Here is a 25686-nt window from a genome sequence, read left to right as displayed (position 1 = left end):
TAGTTTTGTTTCCAGAAAAGAGCTTATAATTAATTCATATTGTTATACATGTATGTAGTATAGGCGTTGGCACATGGATTTTTACTTTTGGCTTCGGAAAGGACCGTTGCTGTCAACAGAGATGTAATATCATATGTGGTGTAAATATTGTCTATGCAAATTATTTAAAATAGCTTATTGAACAAATATTGCTGCAGATGTTGTAAGGATTCCCATTTTTGACTTCTCTATATTCAAGATAAACCTTCATATTGTATTTTTCATATACTACTTATTCTTCATATACTACTTGTTCTAAGTATATTTGGAGTAGCATACTTGAGCATGTTACTTCATAAGTATGTCCTACTGAAGTGAGTCAAAATTTTGTCATTGACTTGAAATGTGGAGAGGACACCATTCACTTTGGCTTGTGGTTTTTTTTGTTTGTTTCTTTCTTTCTTTGCTTAACATGAGCTCTCCTGATAGGAGAAAATCCTTCAAATAATCATTTGTATATATATTAGTGATCATCTTCATGCCAACAGAAAATGTCATGAGCATTGAAAAATATCATTTTTCTGACTTCACCTATTCCTCCCTCTGAAAAAGGTAGGAAATGTGGACCTTTACAAAAGAGCATAGAATCACAAAACTGTTTGGGTTAGAACGTACCTTAAAGACAGTCTAATTCCAACCCCCCTGCCATGGGCAGGGACACCTCCCACTAGATCAGGCTGCTCAAAGCCCCATCCTACCTGGCCTTGAATACCTCCAGGGATGGGGCATCCACAGCTTCTCTGGGCAACCTGTACCAGTGCCTCACCACCCTCTGAGTGAGGAATCCCTTCCTTAATTTCTTCCTTCACAGAATCATAGAACGGTTTGGGTTGGAAGAGACCCTTAAGGATCATCTAGTTCAAGCCCCCACTAAGAAGGTTGTAACTTGGATGAGAAGGTTATAAAAAGACCAGACCATGACAAGCTAAGGACAGAATGTCTGGAACCACAAAAGGACATCTTTGTATAATTTTTAGTTGTTTTGGTTCCCTTAGCATCTGTAATTCTGTACTAGATGCTGTAGGTGGAGAGTCAGGGAAGTCAACTTGCTGAGCAAGGAGCCTTTGCTTAACCAAAAAGAAATGTTGATAAGGAGGGCCTAAAGTAACGCTTCCCTTCTCAGCAGGTTAAGTTTACAGCTCTAGGGTGCCAGGAGCCTGTGTCATATATCGGAATTCACAGCTGGATGCATTTTATGCTCTATTGGGTTTACACTCAGTTAAGACATCTTCATTTGAATCCTTTCAGATTAAAGGAAACAATGAATGTGGATTTTTTATTTTCCAGGCAGACACTCTAACCACAGAGCTGTTGTGTGAAAAGGGAGTGCTCAGAGGCTGGGCTTTGTATATGGGCACATGTTCCATGTGTTTGAAGTGCATCCATTTGATTGGACCTACAGTGAAGATAGGTGGGTGCACATTTAGTTTGATGCTCCCAGAGAAGTGTAGCCATAAAATAGCCATCAGACTGCTCAACTCCATGAAGACAGAATCAGTTCTAGATGCAGCACAAAAAGTACAAATTTAATCACACAGGAAAAAAAACCTAAGCACTGCTATAAATATGCATGTGTAAAGGATTGATGGTGACTGGAGATTTGCAGGCTTGGTTGTTGATGCTTTCTGCTTTAGTTCTCTCAGCATCTCGGTCTTTTTGTAGATCTGTGTCTCAGAAGTAAAAATAATTGAACGAATGTTTACATGTCAGCTATTCAAAGTGTGAGTTAGTTCTTTTTCCACTGGCACATGTTCAGAAACACTTTCTGAAGTCAGAAGGCTGTCCTTGATGTATTCCCCTGCAACAAAATAGCAGGTAAGATATGTTAATCATCATTAGGTCTTTCACACTCATTTATTTAAGTGTTTATCTTAAAGGAAATGTTGCTAAACAATCTTCATAAGAATATGCTGGATTCTTGCAACCTTTTATAAAGCAGATATTTAATAATTTAGTAATTAGTTCTGTAATTGCTAGGCAATGAATACTTAAAATATTAAGTGCAAGCTATTTAGCCATGTTTCAGGTGTGCCAAAAGCTTACTAAACCACAACAATCACATTTGATACTGTAAAATTAGCATTGTGAGCACACATCTCACGAACACCCATGTAGGGCAGCCTGTGGAAGAAATCAACATGAAATGCAGCTGAAAGGACAGGAAGTAAATCAGGGCTTATAATGCCTCCTTAAAGGGTGCGCTGCTACTGCGATCTGCTCTGCAGGAAGCTGCAGAGGGAGGGAGGAGTGTCTGGCGGAGCGTTTACATGAGTGGTACAAGCAGAAACTGTGCCACAGCAGAAACAGCCCTGTGGCTGGGAGGTACAGAGGAGAATTGCAGGCTGTGAATAAGTTCAACCTGATGGTGTGTCTGTAGTTATCTGCTTTCTCTCTCTTGTTGCTGCAGCATTGAAGCGTAATAGGAGTTCATAATTATATTGGGATTGTGCTTACCAAATTATACTCTTAGAAGTTAGTGTTTTGGCAAAATCACACCCATGGAAGTGTTGCTTTTGATCCACTTTTGACCTCTCAGCTTCCTGGGAGGGTGTCTAGTGATGAGGTCTGAAATTTCCTATGTTTTTTTACAAGCCCTTACAGTAAAATGAGGGGATTCATATTTGTAGCAGCATTTGTCAGGGTATTTCACATGCAAAGAATTTAAACTTCTGACTTTACAGAATGGTACTTACTTTTAATTTCAGGTTTCAAAGAATGTGTTCCAAAGAACAATACAGAAAAAAATGAAATTTTTATTGAGTATCTGGAAATACTCTTTTACCATGAACAGAGATGATGAAAGTCATCAACTCGGGCACCAATATGTATCTTTTGTCATCACAAAGGCCTACCCTTTTGTCATCTGATAATTCTTCCAAAGGCAGAGACAGATGCAAACCCAAAACTCTTTTTGATGCACTCCTCGGGCAATCAGATTAGAATATTCTTCGTATGAAACATCTTTGATATGATTTGACAATAGGAGCTGGCCAAAACATCATCAATGAAAATCATCTTTTAAGGAAAGTTTAGCATAGGGTTTGTATTTTTTTCCTCCTTCATTACCTCCTTTCGTAAGCATAACAATTGAGAAAGACAAATGTAAGATTTCCTGAAGAAATCCTTTTCTGGACATTTTAAAAAAATAAGATCAAATCATATCTGTTACTGAGTAGAGAAGATAATTATAATACCCGGACAGACAAAAACTGCCTGATTATCTTCTGCTCCCAAATAACACTTTTTAAATTGTATTGGAGACAATTTTGGTCCTGGAGGTAGAGAGAACAATTAATGTTCTCTCTGGTGATCTGCTTTGTGTAATCTGTCTGTCCTGTTTTCAACAAGACTCGAACAACAACAAGACTCGAATAACTGCTACATTTGACTCCCTTGCAAATTGAACTTTTATTACTAATTAATTGTTAGTTATATTAATTTAGCTACGAGAAAAGAAGATGGATATAACCTAGCTTCACTCTGAAAGGAGGAAGCAAAGTAATCTAGAACTAATCTGTAACAATCTAGAGCCTTGCTTAAAATAATGTTCCAGAACATTAACTTGATTCAGAAACATCACTTTCCCCTGCCTTTTCACCATTTTTCTTTTTTTTTTTTTTATTCTGAATAACTCTTTTAAAAGGACAAAATGTAACACAGTAATTCATTCATTTAAACCACTCTCCTGATTTTTTACTTCTAATAGAAAATGGTTCTGATTCTCATTTTCCTGCATCTGCAGTTACTGAGTCCTCATCTTAAACTCAGCTCACAGAGTGGTTGCCATTTATGCAGATAAGAATATCCAGAATTACAGTAGTGAACGTTAAAGAAGAGCTTTGAGAAAGATGTAAATCATCATGCTTTAGGGCTTTAAACTGCATGAAACCTTGTCCTTGAAAGCAAATTGTCATAGCTGCCTAACACGGAGTTACTTCTGACACAAATGCCCTTAGCTGCAGGCTGACCAAGAGGTCATCAGCCTAACAGGTAGCAAGTGCACTTTTTATAATTTTATACTCAGCTCTTCACGGACTTTCTCTCAATTATTCATGAGGTTGAGATCCTAAATATTTGTAGATAGGATGCTAGCAGTGTTTCTGTTGTGAGCTTCTATAATTCTGGTTACTGAAACTGGATCCAAGACTGGAACTTAACCTTAAACACATGCATACCTAATCATAAACAATGACAAACATTTTCCTTTGTCAGTGAATCGTGTTATTGTCACATATATGTATGCTGTCATATACTTAGTTCCTAATAATGCTTGCTGAAGTAGTTACTCAGCTTTTCTAGAAATCAGCAGAGCTTAAAATCAGCATCATCAATCTCATGTTCTTCACTGAACTGCAGAGTGTGAGTTCCCAAAGGGCTACAAGCAGATAGACACCTAACTGCATTTGAATCAAGCAGTGATTTATTTAACAAACATCAGCAGATTTTGAAAGTACAGCTGTGAAGTCATAGACATCTGTTTTCTTCCCTGCACAGGATGGTAGGCAGTTGATACTGCTTGGAGGAGTAAAGAGAGCATGGGGCTCAATGTGCCTGACTGCCTGAACATTCACCTAGCTTTCCTGAGTGGTTTTGTAGCCCACGTTTAGTTCCCTGTTGTAGCACCTTCAGTATGGTAGTGTTTAGGCTAACTACCTAAGTAGGTAGATAGTTTGTAAGAACATCTGTCTTCTCTGACTTTACTCCTTGTTAGAACATACATAAAGAGAACACTTTTTAAATTTTTTTTAAAATCATATTTAGCTCAGGAGCAGTCCACTTTCTACTCTCACGCAGTGTGATTAAGAACATAACCAGCTTCTGTTCCCTCCAATCAAGCATTAAGACTAGAGGATGGACAGCTGTGATGGCTATTGACAGAACATATGTGGCTTTCAGAAGTACAGACATTCAAAGCACTTTGTCTTGTAGATGCCTCACTAGAGAGACCAGCAAGTGGTAAAGGAGGGCAATCACATCGCAATATTCAGGCATTATTGTGGTCATTCATATTCAGGTTTTTCCATGCTTGGAGTGCACTATACTGTGTTGCCAGAATCAAGGACAGATTTCTGGAGGTGAAAACAAAAGATAAAGAGCTAAGGAGATGTTGTACTGCACCTCTGTAATTGTTTGATATCTTATTACTGGTATTATTATGTGGCTTCCACTAGTCACGTAACATGTTTTTATTTCTGAACCATTGAGCCTCAGTTACACTTCCAGTATTTCTCAACATAGTTAAAAGAAAGATCCGGGAGTTAGTCTACAGCAAGGGATCCCAGTGTCTCTGTGGATCATTTTCCAAGATCAAGACCAATTTTTACAGTCAGGAAATACAAACTTTCTCTGTATGTTGCAGTTCTATGAAGTGATAAACAAACAATAGTGACCTGAGCGCTTCGAGCATCCTACATGAAATGTGTCAAGATGCTCTTCCAGTTTTGATGTTATCTGATATTTCAAGGTCCCAGTTTCTGTCCTGGTTGCTCTGAGAAAGGGAGAGGCCATTCAGGGTCATTTCCATGGCATAAAATTCCTGTTCTGGTCAGAGTCTACACACCTTTTGACCAGTCTCATCCAAGACCAACTAACAGCAGCATCAGTCAGGCTCCAGTTCACAGGTGTTAAGTCGCTGCATGAGTCAGACTGTAATTTAGGATTATTTTAGGGATATTACCCTCCCATGTGTTTCATTATATAGTGTTTCAGGTAATATGCCTCACACTTTGAAGTCAATATAGTCCTTCTGTATCCAAAAGCAAGTTTGGTGCTCTGTTTCCCATTAAATTTTAGGAGAAGCCCTTCTCTCAGCCTTTCTGTCATGGAAGGATCATATCAACGGTTTGGTTATTTGTTTTGTTTTCTTTAAAGAAAAATAAACCTTTCACATCTAGAGGAAAGTGAAACCATTTTGAAGAGCTACATAATACTGTAAAATCTTGCTCAGTTTGTGAACTTTATCTCAGTATGCTAAATTCAAAATAGATAGGAAACAATAGCTCAAAAAGGCATGGAAAAATGTATTATAGACAGTGTTATCATTTTCATTTTTTATTAATCCTAACCCTTCCATTTCCTTTTTAATCTAAATTTAATCTAAAATTATACTATATTTAATTATATTCTTAAACTTCAAGCTAATGAAAATCTAACTCATATGGTTGTATCAAATTAGCCCTGAGGACTGAGATACTATTTAGCAATTTGCACAGCACTGCCTATATTAAGTGCTGATTGATTTAATATATATGAATATGCATAATAAACTGAATAAAATAACTGAAAATGTATAATATATGAGCAATTTATCCTTATAGATCATATATAATAAAGTATGTGCATGCATGCATATATGGAAAGGTATATGCACTTTAAATTATTCAAGCTAGTCTGGAATTCTATCTTTTATCATTTCTGCCATCATTTTGTTCCAGTTGTGATAGTTTCCTCTTTCTGTAGTATGTCTGTGACATTTTTGTCACAGAACATCTTGATGCTACCAGGATGACCGCATTCTGCAAACATATGTATGTGCATGACTTGGCTCGCTCAAATGAAATCTGTATCAAAGAAATATATGCTATATTACATGCACAAATACTACCCAATGTTGTTGATGAATATTATTATAGTAATTATTACATAAAGTCGGACTATATGACCATGAAAATCCCTTTAAAATTTATAAGCAATAGCATGCTAATAACTAAGTTGGTGTTATTTTGTCCTCTGATTTTGTTTTTCACAGGCTTTTCTAGTTTACTTATTCTGTTTGTTGCCCTGAATTTTATCACTTAGCTAACACAATTTTAACAAGAGTAATAGGGGAATAAAATGGTGAGTTTAGAATATGGTTGAAGTATTTCAGAGTTATTTAAATAGCAAGTGTTAGCCGGAGTTTAGTAAGGAGTGTCCAAGGAGGTCAAAGACTGAGGAAGGCCTGAAGAATTAAAGTCTAGTGAGCATAACTTGAGTCTTCAGGCAGATATCAGGGTCGATTCTGCAACACTTGGTTTTTGTGCAACAAGAGCAGAGTAAGGTTGCGAAGAATAATCAGCAGAGATCTGTCAGGCGCAAATCACATCAAGCAAATCTAGCTTCTTCCTTTGGTTGTGAGGCTAGCAGAACAGGGAAGTGGGAAAAAAGAAATGGGTTATGATTTACAAAACTGATTGAAACTTCATAGAGTTGAATCTTCTAGTCTTGCAGACTGAATAAACCTCTCTTCTTCTCAGTCCAGTTCTAAGCAGCAGTTTCATTAACAGGTTGGATGGCATGATGAGGAACATGTATGTTATTCTGCACCAACAAGCTGAGAGGCCTCTTGGAGGACAGAAACAGACTACAAAAATTTCTCAGGAAGAATGGAGAAATTGCATAAAACTAAGAAAATGAAATTAAAAACATTACTACTGTTAGGAAGGAGAGCCAGCTGCATACAAAATAAAGAATCACAGGACAAGCAGAAGTCAAGATTAAATGGTTAAAAATATGATGGTGTAGAGCAAAAATAAGCATAGCCAACATGTGTTAGCAGGATTGTTTCTATGTGCCTTAGAGGAGGTATATTATTTATTTCTGTAGATTTAGAAAGAAAATGCAGTATAATACTCTGTAATTCACAGTAATACCAAGAAATAGAAACCTTGGTTAGAGTACAATGTCCAGGTTTGAGTATTACTCTTGAGGGAAAGTCGTTTCCTTAGTCTAGGAAAAAAAAAAAAAAAAAAAGAATAGTATGGAAATGTGGCTGCAATAGTTGTCTCACAGTATGTTTAAAAAAAAAAAAAGGTCGGGGGAACAGCTGCTTTTTTACTTCAAAGGTGACAATAACATTTTTTGTGCCCGTTGGAGCTATGGCAAGGAATAATGGAGCAAAAGAAAAGGAAAAATATCTGACTATAATCATAGTGAAGTATTGCACAAGGCTGTGATGTCCTTCAATTGAAATTATATTAGACAAACATCTTGGGGGTGGTCAAAATATAATTATTCCTGTCTCAGGGAATGGGTAAGGCTTCTTGACAGCCCTTCCTGCCCTGTATTTCTGTGATTCTATCACAAGTATTTAAAAATCTAACATGATTATATTACTGTGTATCTGAACCTTGCAATATGTTGACTAAAAACAGCTCTATATGCTTCTGCATTAGAACTTGTAAGCACAGCTTTCCTAGACTGCAGCAATGTAGACCAAAGCACTCTTCACGAGCAGCAATATTCAACGACTCTGTATAGCACGCAAAGATGTATTAAAACAAATATAGTGTATCATTGTCTGTCCAGAGAAGACAACTGAAGAAAAAGGAAATGCTCGAGGCAAGATATCCCTTCTTCAATCCCACTCAGTCCAAAAAAAGAGACCAATGAGGAGAAACTGCCTCTTGCACATAAATACATTTGAAACTTTTCTAAATGGAATCTTTATGCAGAGACCCGAAATGAAAGCAGAACCATGAAAACGCTTTTCCAAGAGCAATCTCCCGAAAGTCAGAGCACATTACAGAAATTTTAAGAAGTCACTGAACCTGAGTTTTGGCCCCTACAGTTTTCATGAGGTCTTAAAATTCATGACTTCTTTGTAGTGGAAAGTGGGAGGAGGAGAGATTTTTGCACCGGACTCCCTTTTCACCAGCCTGAAATCTGTGATTGTAATGCTTCAATTAGATTTCAAAATATGATCTGAGCTGTCCACTGGGTTACAGCCTGAGATAGATCAATATCTTCATTTAATAGCATGGCTTAGTAAGGAGAGAACCTCATATTATAGAGGACACAAAATCAATCTGGGGAGAATCTTATATAGGTACAAACTCTCTGTGTAGAACAGAAACACTTCTAACACTGCTTTTTTTCTTAGTGTTTGTCTCAAAAATGCTGAAACTAGACAATAGCCATAAAGCAAATTTTACAAAGCATTTTAGGCACCCAGCAAAACACAAAGCAAGACCACCTTCTAAAACAGAATGACAATTTTCTATGAAGTCCTTATTCACATGGAAGTGAAATTCAACTCCTAGCCAGCATAAAGCCTGCTTTAAGTTTAAAACCATTCAGAAAACAGTTAAGTGGAGCCAAAGGATACTCATGATGTTCTGCTACCACCTACACCTTTATTCGAGAGGGTGTCCAGAATGAGTTGCTCATTAAAATGTACAGGAATGCCCATGTGCTAAACAAGCCAGATATTCTTGTACCTCATCGATCACTCAGTGTATGTGATATTTACCTCCACTTTAATTATTGAAAAACATTTGAGTGTAAACAGAAATTTCTACTCTTATTTTGTAATGTTTCTCAACATTCACCATCACAGTGGCATTACTTTTAAAATAACACAGATTTACTCAGAAGCTTCTCCTGCTTTCTCTGAATTATGACAGCTGCTGTTCTGACTCTGTAGTTAATGTAGCTTTAAGAAACATTCCCTTAGATTTTTTTTTCTCTTTAAGTAATAACTCATGATAGCCAAATGGCACTGTCATTCCCTTTAGAAATTTATGTTCCTACTGAAAGAAGAGGATCAGCTATCTTGGTATTCAGGATAATTTAGTTCCTTTAGGAAATTTTGGTTGCCCACAAAGATTGGATATTTGGAAAGAACCTATTGGAGAACTTTTATCAGTTATTTGAAGTGTTGAAGAGAAAACACAATTAAACAATTGAGTCCTTAATTAAACCAAACATATATACAATTTATATAGTATATAAAGTTAAATATGATATAGCGGGTAGTTGGAGTATTTGAAATTCAGTAGAGCTGCCATAAATTAAGACTAGTACAGTGAATTGAGAACCAGGACACTAATCTAAAGAAGCAAGAGCTCTAGTTTTGGATGTGTTTTTTTGTGGTTGTTGTTGTTGTTGTTTGGTTGGTTTGCTTTGGGTTTTGTTTGTTTTGTTTTGTGGTGTTGTTTTTTTTTTTTTGGGGGGGGTCCATAGAAAAGGCTGGAAGTATTATTATGCACCACATGAAGTTTGGCTAATCAAAGATGAAGTATGGTGTAGTATTCAAAATTCAAGTAGCATTTAACAAGCATAAGAAAGCACACGATCCTTTAGCATTTCCTGTGTTCCATGCTCAATGTAGAAAATGTCAATTGCCACTTGGAGTGGAATAAGTTTGAAACATCCAAACAACGTTCACATTTCTTCTAGCTGTAGATAAGTTAGTGGTGAAGTACGGTGTTCTGGAATACAAACAAGATTGAGTCTTCTGGACAGTGTCCACAAATGTCTCTGAATTCCTTCTTTTTATCTGTAAGATACAATTTCACGTGCAGTTTTGATGGCTGATGTCACTGATCGGCCACTCTGGTCATCTTCGAATGAATGGGGTTGCTGGGAGAGGTGCCCGAGAACTGAGAAAAGCAAATGTCACTCTCCCTGCAGGATGGAGGACCCAACAAACTGCAAGCTGGCCAGCCTCACCTCAGTCCCTGGGAAGGTAATGGAGCAGCTGAGCCACACTTTGTGTGACACATCATCTATTTCACCTGAAGTAAGAGTAAGGACTCTGAGAACTTCTGGCAGATCAAATGTCATTTGGTGCAAAAGGTAATGTCTTCAGTTTCTGGGAGAAACAACGGTTTGTGCAGATCTCTTTCTTTATCATAGCATACCTTCAAAATATTGATAAGATTATAATGACTCTTGTTATTTCTGACTATCTAGAATAGCATGCTAACCTTTCTCTCAAGCACAGTGTGGCATACTGTGGATGGGAAATAGAGAAGATGTCCTTTCTCTTGCTCTTTCCATTTTTAGAGGCAAAATGAAATGCCATTTCTGTGTTATATCTCTAGAGTCAATGATGTGCACCAGACTGCTTTTCTTCCCCCTGCCCTTCCCTCCAAAGCCCGTAGAGAATTAGCCGCCTGCATGTTGTAGCGAACACAGCATGAATAGCTGCCCACCTCCCCAGCTTTGCCTGCTGCCTGCAGGTGAGCAGCCGCAGTGAAGGCATCTGGTGGAGCTGCCAGAGCTAGCTGTGCTAAATCCCTCCCAGACCACACACCTACATGGGAGACACAGCCCTCTCCATGTTGACATTTGCCAATCTCATTAGCTAATTAAATTAGAGGTAGCACAATTACACCTCTATGTGTTACAGTTCTACCCTTGGGCATCTCAGTAGGACAATTTTCAGTAGTTGCTGAGGCATTTGGAAGCCTCATCTATGTCAACTTGCCATGAACCTTCAGTGCCTAAGGGTCTCGGTTGCTGTTGAATCGCGAGTATAGTCAGATTTTATAGTAGGGAGGAGGAGACTGGGAATGTAGTGTGTGTCAACTATTTAATCCAGTCCTCTTGCTACAAACAACTGTGATAACATTCCTAATTATCCATTATAGTAAACAATAGATTTGTGGAAATCCAGAAGAACTTAGAAGCGTCCAGAACCAGGAGAGAACTAGATTGCATCAGTGAACAACTGCAGTTCCTAAATAGACAGGCTCAAAGGCTTGAAACATTTATTTCCCCTAAGGCAGTAATTTTTAAATGAGGAAAATAAGCAAAATCAAACTCTGAGAGTAGTAGAAAAACAAGGACTCACCATGATGCCAGTGACAGAGGAAACTCACCAATAAAAGGAGCGATAGGATAACAAAAGGAAGCACAGAAAATGATGATGAAGGCTACCAGGTTATTACAGTTGCTGTTGTTGCATTACCTCCACTTGCCAAATTCACTACACGTGAATGTGGCACTGGGGCATTGTTAGGCCTGCATTTGTATTCTCAGTGCATGCACACCGATACGTGCATGTGTGTTTTGGGGGGTCGGAGCAGGATGGCAGAAATGGGAATGGCAGCAAGGAGAGAGGGAAAGAGAGAATGAGAGATTAGCTGGTGCCTGCGTAAATACTGCACTGTCCATAGTGGGATCCAGTTCCCTTGCTTACAAGGAGGAAACAGTTTGATCTTCCCAGAAACACTCCCTGGCAGATTTGTTTGTCGATAAGACACGAGATAAGATACGAGATCTTCCTGAGAGGCTGTTGATTAGGGCAACAAAAATGCTGTTGTTCAGAGCTAGCTGTCAAAATGGTAGAATTACATGGGAAAAAATAATAAGAATTACTGGGTTTACTTTCACAAATGCTAAATCCCTCAATCAAGATGCAAGCAAATAAAAAAAAAATGCATTGTCACTGTTTTCTCTGTGAATAAAACCATGTGATATGGAATCACAAGTAATTAAAAAATGTGCATCAGTGAAGGGTAAAATAGAAACCTGTCTTAGGGTAAGAGACAAAAGGAAAATTGAGTGAGGAACAGTTCCCTTATCTCTATACAATGTTTAGATTTAAGACTTTCACTCAGAATCTCCAATAATTCCAATTTTTTGTAGCAATTGGTGAAATTAGTGGTGAATTACACGGTGTGAAGACCCCACTGTAGCAGTAGCATCCTGACTCCTTGGTCACAGATCTTGCGCTGGCAGTTACAAGCATTTAAACTTGTTTGTTCTTTCACTGCAAATGCCTTACCATCTGCACCCCGTGTTATTGTATAGCCGTTCCCATGTCATAACCTCAGTTATTTCCGTTTTAGTGATGGTTACCTTGGGATTTTTTGTCATGCTAGATTTCTAGTCAGATAATCCGTCATCATGGAGGGAGACATCCCCACTTTGGGAAAGACTGTGCCTGAAAGGAAGTGGGATGGATTGCTTTTTGGCAGTGCTATAGCCAGTTTGAAGTTCTAATATATACCAGGCAGATACAGAATACCATCTGGTCATGCCAAAATGATTTGAAAGGAAGCACAGAAATACACATTCAAGTTGGCCATCTGTCCTCATGTCTGTAACATCATAGAGGGAGGTATTGGCACGTCTCAGCCAACAGCTGAGGTTTTGTTATTTTTCTCAAAGGGCAGAGAAGTACTGTCAGACATAGACCTGTGGTCATAAAAGTCCTTGGAGTTTTTGAGGCCTGATTGCATGACGTAAAAGGGGAAGAACCCCAACTAATGCTGGAGTCATTGGTTTATGTTTCCTGACAAGACTGTGTATTTGTGGGTGGCTGTGTACAGGGCCTGGGGGTGATACAGCCAGTTCTGAAATTGCTTTGTCAGAACTAGGTGCCTTCTCACTTGGGTCGAGGAAGTAACACAACATCTACAGCATTAATAGTTCAAAGAAGTGAAGATGCTGGAAGGGAAAGATAAAGTCCAATAATACTGCCACTTTTTTTTTTTTTTTTTTTTTTTTGAAGAATGGTGACTTTCTGTGAACCCACTGGAAATAATAAAATTAAAAGAATTCATGGTTGGCTGCTTGCTTTGGAGCTTTGGTGCTCACACAGCACATCATGCACTTAAAAGAAGTGATTAGGAGTTTGACGGATGAGCCCCTCTGTTTCTTCTAAAAAAGTTCTTTCTTGCCTTGCAGCTGGGACCATATGACTTGCCCAAACAGAAACAAATGGATGAATTCTTTACTAAAAAGATAATGTTAGTAATTATATCATTAAGGCTGATACATTGTTGCTAAACTTTAAGTTCTTTGTTATTTGGAATTACAGTTCTGTTGACTGGTTACTTTAAGTTAAGGGTGAAAAGACTGGTTTTATAAACTCCTTAAAAAATAAAAAAAAAAGTCAGTCCAGAGGAAGGGAAAAGAAATTTTGTCATTCTGTTGTGATTTTTTAAGGCAAATGAATGAATATACCATATGATATATTAATTAAGCATGCTTAAGTCCTGTCTGCTATCGGAACTCCAGTCAGAGCTCCTCAGACGATTTCAGGATTTCCAGCAGTCAGCGTGTAGGTCAGTAAGCAGTCTGATCACACATCCCACAACAAGATCAGTTTAGTTCATGTGTGTCCTGGTTTCAGTTAGGACAGAGTTAATTTTCCTCCTAGTAGCTGGCAGGGTGCTATGTTTTGGATTAGGATGAGAAGAGCGCTGATAACATGCTGATGTTTTAATTGTTGTAGAGCAGTGCTTACACCAAGCCAAGGACTTTTCAGCCTCTCTCTGTCCTGCTAGCGAGCAGGCTAGGGATGCAGCAGAAGCTGGGAGGGGACAGACCCAGGACAGCTGACCCAAACTGGCCAAAGGGGTATTCCATACCATCTGACGTCATGCTGAACAATATATAGGGGTGGCTAGCCGGGGTGGGGGGGTGGCCGGCTGCTCGGGGATAGGCTGGGCATCGGTCAACGGGTGGTGAGCAATTGCATTGTGCATCACTTATTTCGTACACATTATTACTATTAATACTATTATTATTATTATTATTGTTGTTATTCTTTTCCCTGTCTTAATAAACTGTCTTTATCTCAACTCACAGGCTTCACTTTCCCGTTTCTCTCCCCCATCCCGGAGAGGGAGGGGGGAGGGTGAGCGAACGGCTGTGTGGTGTTTGACTGCCAGCCGGGCTAAACCACAACAATGTGGAAGTTTGTTCTAATCAGAGATGTTAAGACAGCAACCAAGTTTTGCTCATGAACAGTTTCTGGAAGTCGATGCTTCAGAACTAATGACCTTTCCTCTGAGATCGAACTCCTTGCATCCTGCTACGCTTGCACAGCTACAGACATGTCTCTCACCGCTCCGGGACTTGCGTATGCAACCTTTCTATGTAGGATTGCCATACACTTCGTATTTCTCAATCATGTGGTACATAGTTTGACCAGACTTAGTGTTTCCATTCTCATAAAGGTCTGGATATGTCCACACGCTCAGGAGGAGGAATGATACAGGAAGTAAAGCTGTACCTAAGGCACCTTTTTTATTGTTTCTCTGCTTCTACTTTAATCCGCAAATACCCGTCATGCAAATTCTCCTCTATGGTAAGGGAGCCTTAATAGAGGTGGTGTACTGAAAAAATGATCAATACTATACTGTCTGTATTTCCTAGCTTTTTTATTGGGTTGCATACAGAACTACTAGTAAAAGTGCTAACCTCGTGGTCTATTACTTACAAAGCACAGTGTGCATGTGGCTCTGATCAGTAGGCTAGAGGATTAGGCTCCCTCTTACATGTGTCTGATGGATCCGCAGTTGTCCAGAGGCCCTACAGCCACAGGACCAGTGACCCCAAACCCACTGACAGCAAAGGGTCAGCCAAGAACTTTCCACCCTCACCCTGCTGAGAGTGGCACAGAAAGCCGATCTGCTGTCTCCTGCATAATGCTCTTGCCGGGAGATGCAGAAGGTGAACCCGTTTTATTCCTTGTTGTTTTTCTGGATATTTTATTTTAGCCAATGGAAGTGCCTTAAACTCCTGCCCTGAACTCTAAATTGCAGTGCCCTCTTGTTTAGCAGGGAGAAAATGTGGTGCACACTTTTGTGACGGAAGCTGTGGGAATAGGAAAGGGGATGCCACATTTGAATGAGAGCTTTTTTTGGTTCTTGTATATTACCCAAAGATACAGAAGGTAGAAAATACATGATAAGATAGAGGATTCTGAACACTGTACTTTTAGCAATCAGGCCCCTGTCCTTCTTGCCTTTAGGAAAGCAAACCTTGGGAAATACGAAGTGCAGATCACAGCACTTGTTCTCAGTGTGCTGCTTGGTATGCAGCAAACCCAGTGAGCAAGACCCTAAGCAGCAGTCTTTGGAATCTATTACATTTGTTCCACAAAGTCACTCTAAACCTATTTAATCTCTTTCATCACTGCTTCTGACATCCACATCTTATGCACTGAGTAGACAACTGGAGAAGGAGATTTATAAGGCAACTCTCTCAACTGATTCTCGGAAGGCCGCTTTTTGCATGTTAGGAAGGGCAATGTTTCATTTTATTTTATTTTTTATTTCACCGTCTTCCATTTTTGCCTGTGCTGGATACACACTACCACTGAGCCGGCGATACTGCTTGTTTTTATTAGCTAACCAAAAATGAAGTGATGACTATCAGTGCAACCTTCCCAGGGATTACCTTGCCCAGAAACATAGTCCCTCTTCTCCAAGTGGAACATGGAAACGCTGGGAGCAGAAAAATGGTGAGGGTCTGTGGCTTTTGTCTTTATTCAAAGGCTTTTTTGAAGCAGGCATTTAATAGCAGATTGGTCTTTTTTCAAAGTTCTTTTGAGGGCATGAAGGGCACAGAAGCTATGGCAGAAATCCTGAATGCAGCAGAAGGAGCAGCTTGAAGGAGCAGCTTATTTCACACACTAGTGCTGGCATTAGGAAATAGGTATTGGCAGGGTGACTGAGTGAGGGACTCTGGACTGGGAAGTAAATCAGCAGCTTTCTTTTCCTGTGTTTTATGTTCTTTTTCTTAAATAGCCAGTGCTAAGGGAAGGGAGACAGAGAACATTGCAAACTTGCTCTGGAATTTTTAAAAGCATTCAGTGTTATCTGGCATATTGAAGTTACTAAAGCTCCCGCCTGAAGTCCAGGAGGGAAGAGTTAACCCAGTGTTTTGTGCTTTAGAAGGTCCCACCACGAGAGAATGCACTCTCATCAAATAAGCAAGATTGTAAGGCCATCAAAATCCCAGTGCTAATGGTGATTTGACCCCCTATTAAGATATGAGCTGAATTTACAAGATCATTAGCACATCAGACTACCAACCCATGGTCATAGCAGCATCAGAGGTGTGTCCCTTCCTGACATTACACTAGCACTGCCGGGACATGTCTCTGTGCCGTGCCCCTGCCCCGCTGCTTCACTCGCTAGAGACAGACTGAAGCTGGCAGTGATGCTGGTAAAGAACAATGTGCTTTCCCCTCAAGACTTCACAATTCAGGGGTCAAAAGTACAGCAAACTAATAGCCTAAAAATGTAACTGGACAGATAAAATTAACCTAAAGCACAAAGGACCTTGAAAAAAGGGTTTCTGGAGAGAAATACAATTGTACTGGGCACCTATTAGCAAGTAAATAAGTGCTCGTGTAATAGTCCATGTAATAGTTCGAGCCACTTAGGCTCATTTCTCTGTCTTAATTGTGTTTTGTTGTGAAAGACAGTATTTCATCAGGTTGATAATAATTACAAATGGTGAAGTTGTTGTAAAACTGTATTTTAATTCAAAGATAAGTGATATTTGGGCTTCTTCAGCTGCTGTCACATGTTAATCTGGAGAGTAAGGAGTTCAGTGGGTAGACTCAGCTAAATTAATCAGTAATTCCCAGTTGCCTTTTCTTTTACTCACCTCCTGACTTTTAATATAAATGCTTCAAACTTCAAAAATGGAAGGATCTGGAAGAGGCCAATAATATCTCTGTCTTGGGCTTTGTGGCCATATAATTAAGTACATTTCTGAAATATGGCATAATGTGTAAAAACTTTAAAAACTTGCCTAATTAGTGTTCTATGGAATTCTTTCTCTATAGAGAGCTATTAGTATTTTGGAGGTTTCTCACTATAACAATTGAAATGCCATCTACCAAAAGAATCGTGGGAATACTGTTGTCTTCAGTGCATCCCTTCTGGTTATTGTGAGGAAAACAGAGTGAATATGTGAATATTCAAAGAAAATGAAATGAGAACTGGTGTTGTCCTTGTTGTATTGTTTATATGGTGGTCCCGGTGATGGGCTCTGTATAGGCCTGGGAACCCATTGCATTAAGTAACAGAGTGACTTGGTGTTTCCTGGTGGAGTTGAGTTCACAACAGAGAGAAGTTATGTGACCTCATCAAGGCAATCAGTCATGATATTTGCATTTCTTCCTTTCAGCTATATTCATCTTTTTTTTTTATATCTTTGTATCGTAGAAAAGAATGGAGAGAGGGATGAGAAATGCAGAGGAGAATGAAAGCTGAGAATTGTGAAGAAGGAAGGATGGGAAAGGGAGTTACTGTTGCAGCAAAGCAGAGGCTATGAGTAGGGAAGGCAGGGAGCAGTGTAAGTGCCGTGCCCTGAATGGTGTTTGAAGGAGATGAAGTGATTGTGTCAGCTCTGCTAGCAAGCCCAAGGGGGAATACCCACTGGGATGGTCCGGAAGATCTGTTACAGCTCTGAGATCCAAGAAGCAAAGAGTAAGAGAGAAGATGGAATTTAAGCAGCTGAGAAAATACAGAAGAGTGCTAGTCCTAATTGTAAAGATCAGCCTTTAGAAAATACAGTGAAGGTCTGCTAGATGCTTTGTTAGCTCTGGTGCTGCTTTGTATTTTTTTACCCCAGTTTTCATTTAGGAAGGACCTGTTCTGTTTGTCCTGGCTCATCAGGTTAGAAGGGAGGTGATGGGAATTGTGTCTTCAGAGGAACATTCCCTCCAGTGGAATGAAATCTGAAAGCACGTGTGATTCCCAACTGATCTCTGTTAGTTTTGTTTATGCAGTTATTACAGATAGTAAACTAACAAAATTGTGTCTTTTGTTGACCAGCTTCTCTTCTTTGGAACACCCTCAGTGTAACAGTTTTACCACGGAAGCTTAAAATTTAATAAAAAGATTAATTAAAAATTTTAAATCACTTCCTTCTTGAATTCCCCTAATAAAAGAGAATCAAAGAGGTTATCAATGCAGGGAATGATAACAAATTATAAAGATAAATACAGAAATGTATAGCTTTCATTTCCTAAAGTCCTCTAAAATGAATGAATGAATGAATGAATGACATTAAGCTTAAAAAAAAACACACCACCACACCCTACAAAGTTTTCTGTGTGGATAACAGAGTGAGTGCTTCCTTTGAACAGCCACAGTGATGCTGCATACTGGAGAGCCGTGCTTTCTCCACTTGTAATCAGTGTAGTATTAGGATGTTGTATAGTAAATGGACTTGTGCACCTCACACTGAATGCTAAAATAATTATTGAATTGCCACTCATTCAGTGATAGGAATCTCTCAGGTACTGTGCCCACCCCTGTACTGAAAATGCTGAGACTCAGAATTGTCTTTTCCTGCTCACAGACTCCTGAGTGGTTCTTCAATCTTCTTTAACTGGAAGACAGTGTAACCCAGTGAGGTATGAATGTTGGAGTTCAAGAGGTGTTTTTTGTTGTTGTTTGGTTGGGTTTTGTATGTGTTTTGGTGATCTTCCATGAAGAGAAATGGATTTATTCACTAGTATTTGCATTTCTGGTTAATAGCTGAAAAATCTACTTTAGAGTTTTGGTTTGTAATCAGACCAAATGGATGTTTATAGAGAAAAAGATACTTAAGTTCAGAGAAATACTGTCTCATATCCACTCATACGGTTGAAGGAGTTCAATCTTAGGCAAAAAAGAAGAAAAAAAAAGGCAGAATAGCTTCTATTTGGTTTCAACAGTGTCATGATTTTCCCTCAACAACAACAAAATAATAAAATAAACCAACATAGATAAAGATATGAACACAAACACTGCAAGGCATCTAAGCCAAAATAATTTGAGCTATGTTTTATACATGAATATATGAATGCAATCAGTTCACCTAGTTTAATCATTCCCTTTTTGCTGCCAGGAAAAATAAATTTGTAGTGTACAGTAGGTCAAGGATCTGGTAGGGAACACAATGTGCAGTTTGTAAATCTGAACAAACACACAGGGAGCACAGCTACAGCTGTAAAATACAATGGTGGATCCAACTTTTCCTTGAAGATGACATTTTAACAAATTATGAGTTCTTTCAGAGGATGTGCTGTTAAATTAGGTATATATTCCCATGTGATTCCACCTGTACAGAAAAAAAATGGACTGTGCTTAAGAAGTTGACACACTTTATTATTATCAGGCTACTTTTCTACTCTACTCAGCTGACATGATGACACCGCTCAGTCACATACATAAAAATAAGCAGCACTTTAAAACAAAGCACTAAGGAGTTAAGGCTGCAAAGTCAAACCCTCAAAGGTTATGCACAGAATCACAATTTTGAACCTAATCTGGAACTTATCCATCCCTCGTTTCTATCTCTTTATATCAATATATACATGTTATTTTCTTTATGGTCCTTCTTTTAGGCAGACCGCAGGATAGGCAGTGATCACTTATTGAGTGGCAATTCAATAATTATTTTAGTGTTCAGTGTCAGGTACACAGGTCTATTTGCTATACAACATCCTAATACTACACTGATTACAGATTTATTACTATTCTCATGGGCTTCTCACAGAGCTGCTCATTATGATAGCATCTGAGTGTTTCCCAAATGTTAACGGGTTTATCTTCACAACTCTTTCTGAGCAGTGGTATTATTATAGACTCCTCTGAGAATTGCCTTGCCGGTCTTTAATTATTTTCACTGAATATTTGCAAATGGCAGCTTCAGACACTGTAATTCATTCAGACTTGGGCAGATATGTGTTGGGTATCAGTAAGCACCTCCCTAATTCATGACCATCATCTTTGCCAGTAATCTGGCAGTAATCAATGATATGCAGTCCATGTTTCAAAAGTATGAAGGCTTGAAAGCTCATCAACTAAACAAGTATAAGTTTGTCTGTTTGCTTTTAGTTGTTGAACTTAGGTATTTTCTCTGGCTTTGTTCTTGGAAAAAGCTGAGCCATTTTTAAAAACCTTTCTAAAACAGTTTTTCCTGTGGCCTGTAGCCCAAGCTGTTTAAATCCTGCAAAATGTTAAACAATTGATAATGGGATTTCAGAAAGCATGCCAGAGAAAACCGACCATAAATGATACTGCTTATAAACATCATGCAGCTCAGTAGCTTCAATTTGTTATACTCTAGTTGTTAAAATAAATCATGATGTATTAATATGATGCAGTGTGTTGAAGCACTGTTAATACATTATAAATTAATTATATATTAATTCTAATAAATATTTTTAAGCCAACTGCCCAGCATTAAATTAGAGATTTTAATTAGTTTGAGTTTCTCTAGACTGTTGGCAGGAGCCTGTTCTTTTTCCACCAGCCTTCCCATTGCTCTCATTGGAAGTGCTGACATCTGGTCTCCAAAGGTTACTTCCTTTCTGTCTGCACTGCAAGTCATCTCATCACTGCAGTACAGTAAGGGAAAGATAGAAAAGACAAGAATCGAAAGTAGCAAAGAAACTGAAAAAAGTCTGTTCAGATTCATAGAACTGACATAATCTGTTAATGGGAAATCCAAAAGTGTTTAGAAGAACCAGAGAGCTCTGTGTTTTTAAAGGATTCCATAATAATGGGTTTTAACCCATCTTATGTATATGTTTTTATGTGCAATTAGTGATGGTAAATGTAATTCCCTTTAGATGTTACCTTGGAGGTGCTGAAACGGCTGTGAAAATCCTAGACACCAGTCAGCAGAACTAATGTGTATAGAAGATAACAGATCGTGGCTTTATATGATGGCAGTCAGCTAGTTGCAGCTTTTTGCATTGTAAAGCTCTCTGCATATCCCTCCCTTCTGAGCATGTTCTGTTTTCTTTCTGTTTACATGAGTTTTGCTTTTATGGGCTAATACAATATTCTTATTTTCAGAAGCTGTCCTGAACTACCAAACTAATAATTGTGTCTTGTCTAAATGTATGTTTTTTGTGAACGCTGAAGACCACTAGGGGCAGAGATTAAATGCAGTTTTTGATAAGCATGCATTTAGTTTTATGGGGTCTTAGTTGGGGATGGAGAGGTGAGAAGTTTTATGAATATGTTGGAGCAAAGATGATTGCATTTCTCATCAGTGCTTGAAAGGGCTTGAGGTATGTCAGGAAATGAAGTCTGAGGGTAGTTTACGTGAAAGCTATAAGAAGGAATAATTTTTAAGAGCTGCAGGGATTCCTCTGCCAAAGCTGCAGCTGAAGGGAAGGACAACAGGCATGAAGCCTTCCCTAGTGCTTCATTACCAGGTATTTGTAATGCAATTACAGAAGCAATGGTGACTAGCTCACACAGAGCTCCAGGTCACTGTTAGTTTAACAGGGTGGTAGAGGTGTCATAGATAGGGACCAGAAATGATATTTATTTGTAGCGACTGAGAAGAAAATCCATACTTGTAAAGTTTCCTGGAGTACATGAAAGTACACTGACCTCCTTAATGTCAATGCCATCTGATGTGCAGGTGCTGTTGCTAATTTGGTATTCTGCTTATTGAGTTTTTATCAAGCCCTGACACTAAGAAAGTTCTCTTAATCTCTGCTGTTCCTGGGCTTTACTGTGAAGTTTGTGCAAAATATTTCCATTGCAGTATTTTAAATTATTCTTCTTTATTTTTTCTCCTGATTTTATTACCAACCACAGTCAAACAAAAAGAGGAAGATCTCAGATTTTTGAAAAAAAAAACGGTTGGAATTGATATAAATCTTCTCTAGTTCCTTTTCTTGATCTGATATTTTGTTTTTCTGAACATTACTGCATTCAGGCATAAGAATCTGCCAGTTTTAATCTCTAAGCAAGGCCAGTTCTCATTCAGTGTTCTAATTCAGATATTTCCTATTGACACTTAAATGACACTTGTGTCACAGCAAGATTTTGAAATGACAAATTAATTTTAAAATGTAGGTATTAAAAAAGATCCTTAGGTTACTAAATTGTGATCTTGACAACTTCCTATAAGCCAATGAGGCATACCCGTGTCTAAATGTCCTCAGTGAGACTGTGATGTCTCAGCTTTGCCAGTCTTGCTTCTGCTTGTGGCACCCTGATGCTTTCTACATAGAATGCTTTCTATTTTGAGGAATATCTAGTGAACAGCAGAGCTCCAAATCCCAGTGAACAGATGCCCACCCTGCCAGCATGGTTCTCGGCAGCTGAATATTTGCGAAATATGAGGATAATGAGGCTATGAGGGAGAAAACTGAGGACAAGGAGGGGACATGGAGGAACAGCTTATCTAAGGAAATTGACAGCAATGATTATAGATCTACTGAGATCTTTTCAAATCTTGAATCAATAGATGTCATTCCCATTTTATTCCCCAGGGAGAATTCTCTGAATATGCCAGAAATTCCAGCTGTCTCCAGCTAGCTGCCAACGTGTCCGGCCTGACCTCTGACTGCTCTAATAGCCCAGTGACAATTCACAATACAATATCTGCAGCCCACTGACATTTTGGAAGCAAAGCAAAGTTCATTGTGCTGAATATCAGATTAAGGGATAGCACACAGAATACGTAGCAGTTGTTTCAGAAGGGAAGTTAAAGAAAGTGTTTTAAATGGGAGGACAGAGATATACATATGCTGATGGGAAGAAATACAAAATAAATCACGACTTCTGTCCAGTCTTCAGGTTTTTTCCAAAAATCCACTGTGCTATGATGTAAACTATTGAGTCTGTTTGGATGGAGCATGTTTGTTCTAGCCAGGTTCTGCTCTTTACTTGAGAAAAGAAACACTCCGATTACTTGGGACTGTTTCTTTGTGTATATACACGTATATACTCCACTTCTACTATCAGTCACTTCCCTCTCTCTTCCTTCCCATTAGTGTGCCTTCTTTCAGAGCTGATTGTAATCTCTTCCCGTATAGTTTCCACAGTGCTTTGGAGGCCCTTATTCTGGCTGGTGCCATCCAGAGCTAATGCAGTTGCAAGTAGATTATAATTACCAAGTAGCTGAACTACTTCAGCTTGCTGTGGTTTTCAGGTCTAAATGCAAAACTTGTATGGACTTACAACTAGAATAAGCCAAACAGATTTTCAGATTCTTCTGTGAAGTAGATTTTATATTACTAATGGCAGTTACTGTCTTAATAATAGCAATACTGCAACATCAGCTTTTGTGCCTAGCCATTTCAGAAAATGATTTTCTTATCTTTTTTAGGTATATGGCAGTTTTCATCCCCTACATCTTAGAAATATTTGCAGACATGAGTTACGAAACTTCACAATGCCCGCAGAGGTAAGCAAGTTTTTCTGTTTTAACGGTTATTTCTCTCATGATTGAAGCAGCTGATGTCCATAATTGTATCGTGTTTCGTCTTAGCTCTGCTGCTTTTTTCTCAGTGTATCATTTAGTTCCCACTCCGGTTGCAATTGGCAACGTGTTTTTTTTTTGTTTTTTTTTTTTTCCAGAGCTTTCAGCAAATACCTGTACCACATTAGGTCTGTGATGTATAAAAATACAGACAGCCTTGGTAATCTTTAGTTTAGAATTTCTCCTGTAAGTGAGTTAACAGTTTCAACATTTGATTTCATTTGAGATTTGCAAAGATTTGCTGACAGAAAATAGATAATAATTATTCAAACCAGTTTAGTGCAGAAATCCTGCTAAATGGGCTCCTAGTGAATATATCTCAAATGGTGTATTTTCAGATTTTTAATATTGTTTCATTGTCACTTAGCCCATCCTAACATATGAAAACTTTCTTCTCTGGTCTGTACTGAGAAGTTCCTGCTTTAAAAATGCTTTTTAAATATTAGTGATTTATGTAAACTCCAGCCTTATTTTTATGCAAAATAAGTCGATACCAGTTCAAATAGGTAAATGATTAATAAAAGGTGACATTTAATTTTTTGCATTTTTCAGACTTGGACTTCAAAGTTGTTGATCACTTTTGGCACAAAAGCAATTTGGAAATTTACAATGTTGTGTATTCCTATTTTAGTCTTGTGCTGAGAAAGGAAATAGAAAGTGGAGTAGAGAATTAAGGAGGAGATCTTTTTAAAATATTCAGTACTTGTCATTAGAAGTCTTTCCATGAATAAACATGGTTATATGCATTATTTTTCCCACAGTATTTAATGGAAGTACCCTTTATCCCTATCTTAATGAATCACTTTGATTAAGCAAGGCTAACTGTCTTGAACCTAAAATGGTTGTCTAGAGCCTGAAGACGTTGTTCCTAGATCACCTAATACAGTACTTTGCAACATAAAAGCCTCTCCATTTCCCACAAAAGTTCCCATTCTAGAGTCTTGTAGCCTAATTCTTCTCTCTCATTAATTGGGCTTAATTTACCTTTGCCACCGTTACTGGTTTTGACCTGTATTCATCCAGTCTTTTCATGTGTTCCATCGTTTTTCCAAAATACTAAAAATCTTTGGAAACATTTCCAGCTGATAATCTGGTTAGCTTTCCACACCTTACACAGCTGTTGCTTTTACTGGCAAAGAAAGAAATAGCACTTTCCTAAAAACATTAAAAAAAATAATACAGTAAGAATTGTGCAGTTTGTTTACTGGCTTTTGAATTGATTGAATTTTTCTACTCCATTCTAAATGCTATCTTGCTAACTCAACATCTGGCTGATAATTGTTTTATCACTTTTTCATCATTACAAATCAGCAAACATTGTTAGGATGTCTGTTCAGCATTGGTTCTGCTGATGACCACAATCAGCTCATAATCCCATAAAGTGTTCACTGTAATTTACAGGTGGAAGGAAAGTATTACTTTGAGGTGCCCACCTGAATATTAGCAGCAGTATAGGTGTGAAATGCCATGGTTTGCAATCAAACCAAAATTCTTTTTGAATCCTTGTCTTTCCTAAAGCCCTTCATAGTTCTTTTTTTTCTCTTTTCTCCCTCCCTCCCTCCCTTCCTTCCTTCCTTCCTTCCTTTTTTTTTCCCCCCCCTCTAAACTGTCTATATTTAGTAGGATTCTTCAATGCTTTGTTTGGTCTGTGTGATACTGTCCAAAATCAATCATGTAAAATTAAGTCTATTGTTTTAAACAATATACATCAAGGACCACTTAGCTGATGTGCTAGAAATGGTCTGAGAAAATAAAATGTCAGTTTCTGGAACAAATATTTCAGTTTTCTGAAGAACAGTAGTTCAGTTTTCCTGCTCCAGACCAGACATTCCTGGTCCCTGCACAGATTTTAGAGGCAATGAATGCACCAGTTCCTCCCAGCCTGGCAATTCCACATTTGCAACTTTG

General features: G+C 38.4%; 1 protein-coding gene across 3 annotated transcripts in view; it reads left to right on the top strand.

The window, feature by feature from the left end:
- LOC121069469 (bifunctional heparan sulfate N-deacetylase/N-sulfotransferase 3) overlaps window positions 1-25686 on the top strand; it is a 357491-nt gene that overhangs the window by 128684 nt on the left and 203121 nt on the right. For all 3 annotated transcript variants that reach the window (XR_005819439.1, XM_040555702.1, XM_040555700.1), the window contains exon 2: window positions 23626-23703. The gene's annotated coding sequence lies outside the window, so the exon portion shown is untranslated. The remainder of the gene's footprint in view (window positions 1-23625; window positions 23704-25686) is intronic.

The sequence above is a fragment of the Cygnus olor genome, chromosome 4, assembly GCF_009769625.2.
Source record: "Cygnus olor isolate bCygOlo1 chromosome 4, bCygOlo1.pri.v2, whole genome shotgun sequence".
NCBI lineage: Eukaryota > Metazoa > Chordata > Aves > Anseriformes > Anatidae > Cygnus > Cygnus olor.
Note: the sequence above shows the minus strand (reverse complement) of the source record. Positions and strands in the feature narration are given on the sequence as shown.